The sequence below is a fragment of the Oncorhynchus nerka genome, linkage group LG7, assembly GCF_034236695.1.
Source record: "Oncorhynchus nerka isolate Pitt River linkage group LG7, Oner_Uvic_2.0, whole genome shotgun sequence".
Lineage (NCBI taxonomy): Eukaryota > Metazoa > Chordata > Actinopteri > Salmoniformes > Salmonidae > Oncorhynchus > Oncorhynchus nerka.
Window position 1 is genome coordinate 24,088,492 of NC_088402.1, and position 12,823 is coordinate 24,101,314.

The 12,823-nt window shown below is 43.5% G+C and overlaps 1 protein-coding gene across 16 annotated transcripts in view; it reads left to right on the plus strand.

Moving 5' to 3' along the window:
- The window catches only part of LOC115131343 (focal adhesion kinase 1-like), a 174,403-nt gene that overhangs the window by 78,399 nt on the left and 83,181 nt on the right, over window positions 1–12,823 (plus strand). The gene's annotated exons all lie outside the window — the stretch shown is intronic.

The following is a 12,823-nucleotide window of genomic DNA, read 5'->3' on the forward strand; positions in this document are numbered from 1 at the left end:
GACCCCAACTCTCCCCAGTAGACGTCGACCCCAACTCTCCCCAGTAGACGTCGACCCCAACTCTCCCCAGTAGACGTCGACCCTAACTCTCCCCAGTAGACGTCGACCCTAACCCAGCTCCCTGGAAAGATAAGTCCAGCCAGAGAGCCTGTTTCTAGCTGCTGATTAGATAAATCTGCTTTGAAGGTCTTCCATGGTGCTGGTGTTGTCGAGGACTGAGGAATCAGAAACCCCTTCTAATCTAGGTTAACAGGGATTCCTCCTGCCTGACATACACTGGTGTGTGGGGTTGTGGGTGTTTGGCAGTTATTTATCCCTGTTCTGCTTTACTTCACACTCTGAAATACAGAACAAACATTACCATTTTAATTATTTTTTTTAAATCTAATGAATTGTTGCTAGGTAACGTTCACCAGCGCTAGTCAGCTGTACTTGCGGCAAAACTCTATTTTTCATCCTATATCTTGTTCTCCATCTTCTTTTCAAATAGGGAGTCAAAATGTTTTCAGCACTTTTATATCCATGACTGATCAAAACTCATTTTCTCATGGCTCTCTGTTGTCCCTCTGCAGCAGACATGGTGAGCAATATTGGAACATTACATTGCAATAAAGTCGCAGTATTGAATCACAATTCATATCTTATTGGCACCTAAGTATCCCAGTAATATTGTATGTTGAGATCCCTGCACTTGGGCCAAGATACACATAAGCAGACCAAGTACAGTAAGGCTGTGTTTAAACAGGCAGACAAATTCTGATATTTTGCCCAATTATGGGCAAAAGAGCTGATCTGATTGGTCAAAAGATCAGAGTTGGGCTGCCTGTGTAAACTCAGCCTATGTGTACACCCTCAGACACAGCTTTACATGCAGAAGGTACACAGAACACAGACAGGCATGGTGTTATGTAAACTGCTCTGACTAACATGGCCATTGTCTGTACAGTACTGAGCTGCCTGCTCTCAGGAGGTCAGCTAGAGGGGCTCCATCCAGGGGCCTCTCTCTCTCTATCCCGCTCTCTCGCTTTAACCCAACTCTCTTTTTCTCCCACTCTTTCACTCATTGCTCTCTCTCTCTCTTTCTGTGAGGATGTACAGGGTGAACCGTTCAACCCTCGACTCCTTGCCCACAGAACAAAGAAGCCCTCTTCATCAGAGAGCCTGTCCCCCTTTGCCTCAGTTGTCTGTTTATGAGAAGAGAGAAGGAGCCTCTAACTGGTCTCTACAGAACAGTGCACCAGCTAGCTCAGTACACTACCTTACCAAGAATACTCAGATGGAAAGAGGTCTATACTAGCCTATGCAACAAGGACATAAGTAATGCATATTCTAATCGACATCAAATAGAAATAAGTACTATTAATAAATGAGGGATTATGCCTATTAAGTATTCACACCCCTTTACTTTTTCTAAATGTTGTCGTTACAGCCTGAATTTAAAATGGATTAAATGTAGATTTTGTCTCACGGATCTACACACAATACCCCATAATGTCAAAGTGGAATTTTGTAGAACGTTTTAGAAACATTTATAAAATTAAGCTGAAATGTCTTCAGTCAATAAATATTTAACCCTTTTGTTATGGCAAGCCTAAATAAGTTCAGGAGTAAAAATGTGCTTAAGAAATCACATAATTAGTTTCAGTAATAGTGGTTAACATGGTTTTGGAATAACTGCCCCATCTCTGTACCCCACACATACAATAATTATCTGTAAGGTACCTTAATCGAGTAGTGAATTTCAAGTACAAATTCAACCACAAAGAACAGGGAGGTTTTTTAATGCCTCGCAAAGAACGGTGATTGGTAGATGTGTAAAGAATTTTAAAAAGCAGACACTGAATATCTCTTTGCGCATGGTGAAGTTATTAATGACACTTTGGATGGTGCATCAATACACCCAGTCACTACAAAGATACAGGTGTCCTTCCTAACTCAGTGCAAAGCTCTTAGAGACTTACAAAGAAATACTCACACATGTAATCACTGCCATAGGGGATTTTATCATGTATTGACTCAGGGGTGTGAACACTTATGTAAATGAGATTCATTTTCAATAAATTAGCAAACATTTTTTAAAACATGTTTTCACTTTGTCATTATAGGGTATTGTATGTAGATTGGTGAGAACATTTTTTAAATTCAGGCTGAAACAACAAAATGTGGAATAAGTCAAAGGGTATTAATACTTTCTGAAAGCACTGTACATGTCAGATCATCTAGGGTGGATCATAGCTGGGAACACAACTCAGCTTGATACAACTCCCCTACTGTACAGGTATTTGGCCTGAGGATGGAGGGACAGGACACAGCAGGGATGTTTGAACAATTGCCAGGACATTGTCCTCACTCACGATACCAGCAGTCTATATAAACCCTAAACCCCTCCTTCCCCCGTGCTCACAGAGTGAACCCAGGGACAGACACATTCACAGAGTGAACCCAGGGACAGACACATTCACAGAGTGAACCCAGGGACAGACACGTTCACAGAGTGAACCCAGGGACAGACACATTCACAGAGTGAACCCAGGGACAGACACGTTCACAGAGTGAACCCAGGGACAGACACATTCACAGAGTGAACCCAGGGACAGACACATTCACAGAGTGAACCCAGGGACAGACACATTCACAGAGTGAACCCAGGGACAGACACATTCACAGAGTGAACCCAGGGACAGACACATTCACAGAGTGAACCCAGGGACAGACACATTCACAGAGTGAACCCAGGGACAGACACATTCACAGAGTGAACCCAGGGACAGACACGTTCACAGAGTGAACCCAGGGACAGACACGTTCACAGAGTGAACCCAGGGACAGACACGTTCACAGAGTGAACCCAGGGACAGACACATTCTCTCGCTCTCTCTCCCTCCCCAGGCCCCATACAGTGAGCTATCTTCGTCTATGCCCTCACTCACTGTGGCTGAGTGTACTCCCACACTGGCTGAGTGTACCCCCACACTGGCTGAGTGTACCCCCACACTGGCTGAGTGTACCCCCACACTGGCTGAGTGCAGAGGTAGTGGTCTGTGTCTCTGATTGCTATTTGTATTCCTGTTAAGACTCCAGCCGACTGCAGTGTGTGATAATGTTGCAATCTTTTTTGTTGTGTTTCTGATTTCCCACTTCGGACCATTTCACAGGTTTAGGAATGACTATTCTCCTCTGCTAAATAACATACATGGACAGGGAATGGCAGATCCTAGATCAGCAATCGTACTCTGAGACGCTTTATGAATTCGGCTCTGGTTCCGAAGTATCAGTGGATCTTAACCTGCAGCCTAGACTAGAGCCTATACTTGAGTTTCTCCTAGGGTTTTTCTGTCTGTACTTTTCTATTGTCCAGCCTGTTTGATAACGGTCTAATTGGAGCCAGTGGCCTACAGAAGATGACATCTGAAACCTGCACTGTTTCCAATAATAGCTGCCTAGTTGCCCAGGCCTGTAACTGGAAGCAGTGTGGGGCACAGGAAACTGTAGCAGCGGCTCCACCATTATGGATCTGTTCTGAAGAAACTTCCATAGACAAAACGAGCTGCAGGGTTAATCATGTCCTGTTTGGGGTGTGATCAAACACCCCAGTTTCCATCCTGTGTGTGAAAGATAAGATGAAAGCTCCTTATAAAAAGTCCCAAATGGCACTCTATTCTCTATATAGTGCTTTACAAAACCATAGGACTCTGGTCAAAAGTAGTGCACTATATAGGGAATAGGGTGCAATTTGGGACTCAAACTGGATCCTCACATACTTACATTTCCACACAGACTTCCCCTTGGCTTTCATAATATTTCATAATATTTGGGTTTATTTCTGGCCTCTACCGTTGATATGATTAGAGATTTCATGCGGAGCTCATTGTCTCGTTTCCTGCTTTTAATTGTTCGTACTGTGTGTCCGTAGATCAAATAGGAGCTTTTGTCTCATCGGATAATTGTTGACACTTTGTGTCTTATGCACCTATGTCTCCATCTCTCTCTCCCTCTCTGTCTGTCTCTCTCTGTCTCGCTCTCCCTCTCTCTGTCTCTCTCCATCTCTCTCTATCTGTCTGTCTCTCTGTATGTCTCCATCTCTTTCTCCCTCTCTCTCTCTTTCTCTCCATCTCTCTCTCCCTCTCTGTCTCTCTCTGTCTGTTTCCATCTCTTTCTCCCTCTCTGTCTGTCTCTCTCTTTCTCTCCATCTCTCTCTCTCTGTCTCTCTTTCTTTCTCTCTGTCTCTCTGTCTGTCTCCATCTCACTCTCCCTCTCTCTGTCTGTCTCTCTCTTTTTCTCTGTCTCTCTCAACTTAGTTAAATTCAAAGGGCTTTATTGGCATGGGAAACATTCAGGAAGGTATTCAGACCCCTAGACTTTTTCCACATTTTGTTATTTTTCAGGCTTGTTTTAAAATTGATTAAATCATTATTTATCATCAGCAATCTACACACAATACCCCATAGTGACAAAGTGAAAGCAGTTTTTTTTAGATAATTTAGCAAATGTATATAAAAAAAATATTTAAAAAAAAAATTATATATATATATATATATATATATACACAGTGGGGCAAAAAAGTATTTAGTCAGCCACCAATTGTGCAAGTTCTCCCACTTAAAAAGATGAGAGAGGCCTGTAATTTTCATCATATGTACACTTCAACTATTACAGACAAAATGAGGAAAAAAAATCCAGAAAATCACATTGTAGGATTTTTTATAAATTTATTTGCAAATTATGGTGGAAAATAAGTATTTGGTCACCTACAAACAAGCAAGATTTCTGTCTCTCACAGACCTGTAACTTCTTCTTTAAGAGGCTCCTCTGTCCTCCACTCGTTACCTGTATTAATGGCACCGGTTTGAACTTGTTATCAGTATCAAAGACAGCTGTCCACAACCTCAAACAGTCACACTCCAAACTCCACTATGGCCAAGACCAAAGAGCTGTCAAAGGACACCAGAAACAAAATTGTAGACCTGCACCAGGCTGGGAAGACTGAATCTGCAATAGGTAAGCAGCTTGGTTTGAAGAAATCAACTGTGGGAGCAATTATTAGGAAATGGAAGACATACAAGACCACTAATAATCTCCCTCCATCTGGGGCTCCACGCAAGATCTCACCCTGTGGGTTCAAAATGATCACAAGAACAGTGAGCAAAAATCCCAGAACCAGACGCGGGGACCTAGTGAATGACCTGCAGAGAGCTGGGACCAAAGTAACAAAGCCTACCACCAGTAACACACTACGCCTCCAGGGACTCAAATCCTGCAGTGCCAGGCGTGTCCCCCTGCTTAAGCCAGTACATGTCCAGGCCCGTCTGAAGTTTGCTAGAGAGCATTTGGATGATCCAGAAGAAGATTGGGAGAATGTCATATGGTCAGATGAAACCAAAATATAACTTTTTGGTAAAAACTCAACTCGTCGTGTTTGGAGGACAAAGAATGCTGAGTTGCATCCAAAGATCACCATACCTACTGTGAAGCATGGGGATGGAAACATCATGCTTTGGGGCTGTTTTTCTGCAAAGGGACCAGGACGACTGATCTGTGTAAAGGAAAGAATGAATGGGGCCATGTATCGGGAGATTTTGAGTGAAAACCTCCTTCCATCAGCAAGGGCATTGAAGATGAAACGTGGCTGGGTCTTTCAGCATGACAATGATCCCAAACACACCGCCCGGGCAACGAAGGAGTGGCTTCGTAAGAAGCATTTCAAGGTCCTGGAGTGGCCTAGCCAGTCTCCAGATCTCAACCCCATAGAAAATCTTTGGAGGGAGTTGAAAGTCCGTGTTGCCCAGCAACAGCCCCAAAACATCACTGCTCTAGAGGAGATCTGCATGGAGGAATGGGCCAAAATACCAGCAACAGTGTGTGAAAACCTTGTGAAGACTTACAGAAAACGTTTGACCTCTGTCATTGCCAACAAAGGGTATATAACAAAGTATTGAGATAAACTTTTGTTATTGACCAAATACTTATTTTCCAACATAATTTGCAAATAAATTCATAAAAAATCCTACAATGTGATTTTCTGGATTTTTTTTCTCACTTTGTCTGTCATAGTTGAAGTGTACCTATGATGAAAATTACAGGCCTCTCTCATCTTTTTAAGTGGGAGAACTTGCACAATTGGTGGCTGACTAAATACTTTTTTGCCCCACTGTATATATGCACACACCTTATTTACAAGTATTCAGACCCTTTGCTATGAGACTCAAAATTTCGCTCAGGTGCGTCCTGTTTCCATTGATCATCCTTGAGATGTTTCTACAACTTGATTGGAGTCCACATCTGGTCCATTCAATTGTTTGGACATGATTTGAAAAGTCACACACCTGTCTATATAAAGGTCCCACAGTTGACAGTGCATGTCAGAGCAAAAGCCAAGCCATGAGGTCAAAGGAATTGTCCGTAGAGCTCCGAGACAGGATTGTGTCGAGGCACAGGTCTGGGGAAGGGTACCAAAACATTTCTGCAGCATTAAAGGTCCCCAAGAACACAGTGGCCTCCATAATTGTTAAATGGAAGAAGTTGGAACAACCAAAACTTTTCCTAGAGCTGGTCGCCCGGTCAAACTGAGCAATCAGGGGAGAATATATATATATATATATTTTTTTTTATACATTTTCAAAAATGTCTAAAAAACTGTTTTTGCTTTATTATGGTGTATTGTGTGTAGTTTGTTGAGGGGGTAAAATCGATGTAATCAATTTTAGAATAAGGCTGTGACCTAACAAAATGTGGAAAAAGACAAAGGGTCTGAATACTTTCCGAAGGCACTGTATGTCTCCCTCTCTCTGTGTGTCTCTCTCTCTTCCTCTCTCTCCCTCTCTCTTGCTCTCTATTGCTCTCTCACTTTCTCTCTCCCTTTCTCTCTCGTTCTCACTTTCTGTCTGTATGTCTCTGTAGTTCTCTCTCTTCTCTCTCTGTGTCTCTTTCTCTCTGTCTGTCTCTCTCTCTCTCTCTCTCTCTCTCTCTCTGGAAAGAGCCTTTTTAGATGATATTTCACAACATAGTGGGGAGTCGAGTGTGATTTTATTTAAAGTGAAATGCCAGTTAGTTTAGTGACTGAAGTGATTGCCATGAGAGTTACACTTAATGAAAAGAATAGCACATCAAAATCAAGTTATGGAAAATCCTTATTCAACGGAAAACATTTTAAATCATTTTGAAAAGCAATCAAAAACCTTTCTCATACCCAGTCACTAAAGAGTTAGTGGGTTTTCTCATTTAAGGATCTCTGGGAGTATTTATGAAAACTATCAAATTGACTGCAATTGGCATCATCACCTTCATTCATTTATAGTCTTGGCAGAACAAGAGCTTGAGTTTGGTCTGTATTGCAGCCAGACTGGAGTGTCTGCCCCAGAGAGAGATTACAGAGAAGATTTTAATCCTCTTGAAATTAGTCATTGATCGACTATGTGGCTAATTTATAAATGTTCATGTAATGTGGATTGTGCAACATTGTGTCAAAAGAACTAGAGGCTTGCAAAGGATACCTTGTCTCTTTTCTTCTCATTATAACATTAGGATGGGGGTAAATAACTGTGATTCCCTTAAAAAGGGGAGAATCTGAGATTTCCAAAATGCCAGAAATATTTCTGTACTCCTTATATTCAGTAAATGCCATTAATATTTCAATCAGAAAACACAGCTGAATAACAGCACACATGGGAAAATAGAGCTTCTGATGTAATCAAAGCAAAAATTGCCTACATGAGAGTAAACATTATTGTTTCTAGTTGAGGTTAGTTACAATTTAAATGTCTTGGCTTGCTGGCTGCGCATCTGTTTAAAAGACTGAAGAGTGACTGAAGTGACTGCCCAGGAGGTGTGTGGGAGAGCCAGGCAGATCAGCTCAATCAGACTGCACAACTGAAAGACATTATTCTTCCAATTAGAGGATTGCATTACATATTCTGAAAGCCATGCTTGCTTATGATTGGATTAAACAGATGAAAAGGAGCTTCATGTCAAATTGAATGTCCATTAGTTTCACATGGAATTCTCGTCTTGTCACATTTACGTCAACTAAAATGAAAACTCATTTGTTTTTCCATGGCATCTCGTCATGTCGTCATTCGTTTTCCGCCAGGGAAAATAGGTCATTGACAAATATTTATCGTAAAGTTATTGTTGCCGAGATGAACACTTTCCCAGTGGTTTAATGAGGAGTCTCATATCATCATATTACTTCATCATTACTTCTCGCCATCACGGTTGACAACTCCATTGTGTCCTCGTCCCAGAGCGCTAAGAACCTTGGCGTGATCCTGGACAACACCCTGTCGTTCTCAAATAACATCAAGGCGGTGGCCCGTTCCTGTAGGTTCATGCTCTACAACATCCGCAGAGTACGACCCTGCCTCACACAGGAAGCGGCGCAGGTCCTAATCCAGGCACTTGTCATCTCCCGTCTGGATTACTGCAACTCGCTGTTGGCTGGGCTCCCTGCCTGTGCCATTAAACCCCTACAACTCATCCAGAACGCCGCAGCCCGTCTGGTGTTCAACCTTCCCAAGTTCTCTCACGTCACCCCGCTCCTCCGCTCTCTCCACTGGCTTCCAGTTGAAGCTCGCATCCGCTACAAGACCATGGTGCTTGCCTACGGAGCTGTGAGGGGAACGGCACCTCAGTACCTCCAGGCTCTGATCAGGCCCTACACCCAAACAAGGGCACTGCGTTCATCCACCTCTGGCCTGCTCGCCTCCCTACCACTGAGGAAGTACAGTTCCCGCTCAGCCCAGTCAAAACTGTTCGCTGCTCTGGCCCCCAATGGTGGAACAAACTCCCTCACGACGCCAGGACAGCGGAGTCAATCACCACCTTCCGGAGACACCTGAAACCCCACCTCTTTAAGGAATACCTAGGATAGGATAAAGTAATCCTTCTCACCCCCTTAAAAGACCTAGATGCACTATTGTAAAGTGGCTGTTCCACTGGATGTCATAAGGTGAAAGCACCAATTTGTAAGTCGCTCTGGATAAGAGCGTCTGCTAAATGACTTAAATGTAAATGTAAAATGATATTCACAACACTCAGAATTGAAGGTTTAATGAAGGTTTTAAGGGTTAACAATAGACAGGGAGTTCAGACTCAGCCTGCAGTCACAGTGTGAAGGGAGGAAGGAAGGCCCCACCCTATAGTTGTTTACAACCCTCTCTCTGTTTGGCATAGCTCCCACTCAGCCATGCCCAACTTGTTTACAACTACAGCCAACCAATCAGCAGGCTCACAGCCCCCCCGTTCAACACCACAGAGCCAATCAGAATGCTCACCGCTTATTCAGTCATATGATGCCTCTGATAAGAGCAAGTCTCTTGATCCAGCCCCTACCCCTCGTACCTGGAGGTGGGAATGGGATTGGGATAACATGGACATTATATGGGAATGAGGTGAGTCGCTCCCCGTAATTTCAGGATGACTCATTCTGGGTACTTTGAGCTGCAGGGAGCATTGTTATAACCAGGATGTGACCCAACGTCAGCGAGGAGAGGCCGGGACGTGTGTGTGTGTGTGTGTGTGTGTGTGTGTGTGTGTGTGTGTGTGGTTTCATCTGTGGATGGAAAAGCCCATGAGCATTACAGGAGCTTCAGTGGCTCTTTTGCCTCTGGAGATAGTTGCCGTAATCTGGGAGTGTGTGTGAGAGAGTGTGTGTGCATAGGGAATCTCTTCTACTTGCCCAATGTCCGCAGATGGGTATAGATGTCTCTCTCCACACCACTCCAGGGTGACATGCGCCTGCTGGCCCTTTCTGATGGGAGGTAGGGATTGGACAGGGTATTAATTGTGGTAAGAAAGAAAGAAAGACAGGAGGACAGGAAAGTGAAAGATTCTCAGGTGATATAGTTGCTTGTGTGCTGGTCTTAGGTTTCCAGTTGGTTTGCGTGAGCAAATTTGATTGAACTGTATAATGTTAGATGGGATCAATGAAATAGGTTGTTGTTGTCATGGCCGTGTGTTGACTTCATGTAAGGACGTTGTTGCTCTCTTTACTCTGTATCAGGTGGGTGAGAGTCTCTCTTTACTCTGTATCAGATGGGTGACAGTCTCTCTTTACTCTGTATCAGATGGGTGACAGTCTCTCTTTACTCTGTATCAGATAGGTGACAGTCTCTCTTTACTCTGTATCAGATGGGTGACAGTCTCTCTTTACTCTGTATCAGATGATTGACAGTCTCTCTTTACTCTGTATCAGATGGGTGACAGTCTCTCTTTACTCTGTATCAGATGGTGAGAGTCTCTCTTTACTCTGTATCAGATGGGTGACAGTCTCTCTTTACTCTGTATCAGATGGGTGACAGTCTCTCTTTACTCTGTATCAGATGGGTGACAGTCTCTCTTTACTCTGTATTTAGTCTCTCTTTATTCTGTATCAGATGGGTGACAGTCTCTCTTTACTCTGTATCAGATGGTGATCAGATTGGTGACAATCTCTCTTTACTCTGTATCAGATTATTCTGTATCAGATGGGTGACAGTCTCTCTTTACTCTGTATCAGATGGTGACAGTCTCTCTTTACTCTGTATCAGATTGGTCTCTCTTTACTCTGTATGACTCTCTTTACTCTGAATCTCTCTTTACTCTCAGGTGGGTGACAGTCTCTCAGATGGGTGACAGTCTCTCTTTACTCTGTATCAGATGGGTGACCGTCTCTCTTTACTCTGTATCAGATGATTGACAATCTCTCTTTACTCTGTATCAGATGGGTGACAGTCTCTCTTTACTCTGTATCAGATGGGTGACAGTCTGTTACTGCTACTGTATGCATTTCACTGTTGAAATGGGTTGTTTCCCTGGTGCACTGTTGGGTGGGTGTGGTTGGATGGGTTCACTCTGTTGACAATAACAGTACTCAACTTTGATGTAGTGCGGCTGAGGGAGGTTTTGTGTGTGTGTGTGTGTGTGTGTTTGTGTGTGTGTGACTGCAGGTGGACCCATCTGGAGAGAAACTGCTATTTTAGGCCAGCTAATGGTCAGACTAAGGTGGCAGTTGAAACATTTCATCTGCTGGCAAGAACCCCAGCGCTAACCGCTAACAACCCTCCTGTCTTTCCAGCTGAATGTGTGTGACCATACTGGTCTGTCCCCGTGGTGCCTCACCACAGGGGTGTGTTCTGTCCTCCTGTTCACTGGTGGTAGACATGCATCTAATCTGTCGGTTAATAACATGGAAACTGAACACACTGACCAGCAGGGCCCAGGGCTCCCAGATGACCAGTGGACTGTAGTAGAGATGATGTCTAGTACACACACACACATCCTGGCCCCTGGGGAGAGAGAGCTGCTCAGTTTGGCCTGTGTGTTGATTTGATACTGGCCGGGCATCTGACAGCCCAGCCATGTGTGTGTGTTTTCCCCCGCCTGAAGCCACGGACCAGACCCCAGCTTAGACCGGGAGATTCTCTGATTACAAAGAGCAGTTTCAGTGCACACTGTCTGTCTGTGACTTGCTGTTGACTAGAGCCATTGGCTCTGTGTACGCCTGGATGAAAAAATGAAAGCAGTGCACTTTAGGCGCCCCTGCTATAACCTTGAGTTCGTACTGTACCCGGCGCTGTGTTGCAATGCCCACCATCCGTACTCAAATTGACTGCACTGCTGCCAAGCCTTGTATCCATTACAGTTGTGTTGTTAAGTGTATTTGGAACACGTCTTTTAATTCTCCAGACCATGTCTTTAAAGCTCACACGCTAAACCACATATTTGTGGCATTTCATTGTAGGCCAAATACATTAACAAGTAGCCTGTTTTCCATCATTTTCAGTGCTTAGTCACTGTGTGCGTCCCAATTGGAACCCTATTCCCTATATATTGCACTACTTTTGACCAGAGCCCTATGGGCCCTAGTCAGAAGTAGTGTGACATGCAAAAGTGTGCTGTTTGGGATATAACCACTCTCTCACTTCTACAATGGGAGGTTATTTTGGGCTTTTCCAGCCACATAGAGGGAACAGTGCTGCTGACACAAGCTGGATGAATGCATGTAGTATATCCACCCAACAGATCCACACTAGTTATAGTATATCCACCCAACAGATCCACACTAGTTATAGTATATCCACCCAACAGATCCACACTAGTTATAGTATATCCACCCAACAGATCCACACTAGTTATAGTATATCCACCCAACAGATCCACACTAGTTATAGTATATCCACCCAACAGATCCACACTAGTTATAGTATATCCACCCAACAGATCCACACTAGTTATGGTATATCCACCCAACAGATCCACACTAGTTATAGTATATCCACCCAACAGATCCACACTAGTTATAGTATATCCACCCAACAGATCCACACTAGTTATAGTATATCCACCCAACAGATCCACACTAGTTATAGTATATCCACCCAACAGATCCACACTAGTTATAGTATATCCACCCAACAGACCCACATTAGTTATAGTATATCCACCCAACAGACCCACACTAGTTATAGTATATCCACCCAACAGATCCACACTAGTTATAGTATATCCACCCAACAGATCCACACTAGTTATAGTATATCCACCCAACAGATCCACACTAGTTATAGTATATCCACCCAACAGATCCACACTAGTTATAGTATATTCACCCAACAGATGCACACTAGTTATAGTATATTCACCCAACAGATGCACACTAGTTATAGTATATTCACCCAACAGATCCACACTAGTTATATAGTATATTCACCCAACAGATGCACACTAGTTATAGTATATTCACCCAACAGATCCACACTAGTTATAGTATATTCACCCAACAGATCCACACTAGTTGTTAGATTGTATTCTATCTGGAGCCTGGATGTGTGACTGACTACTACAGATT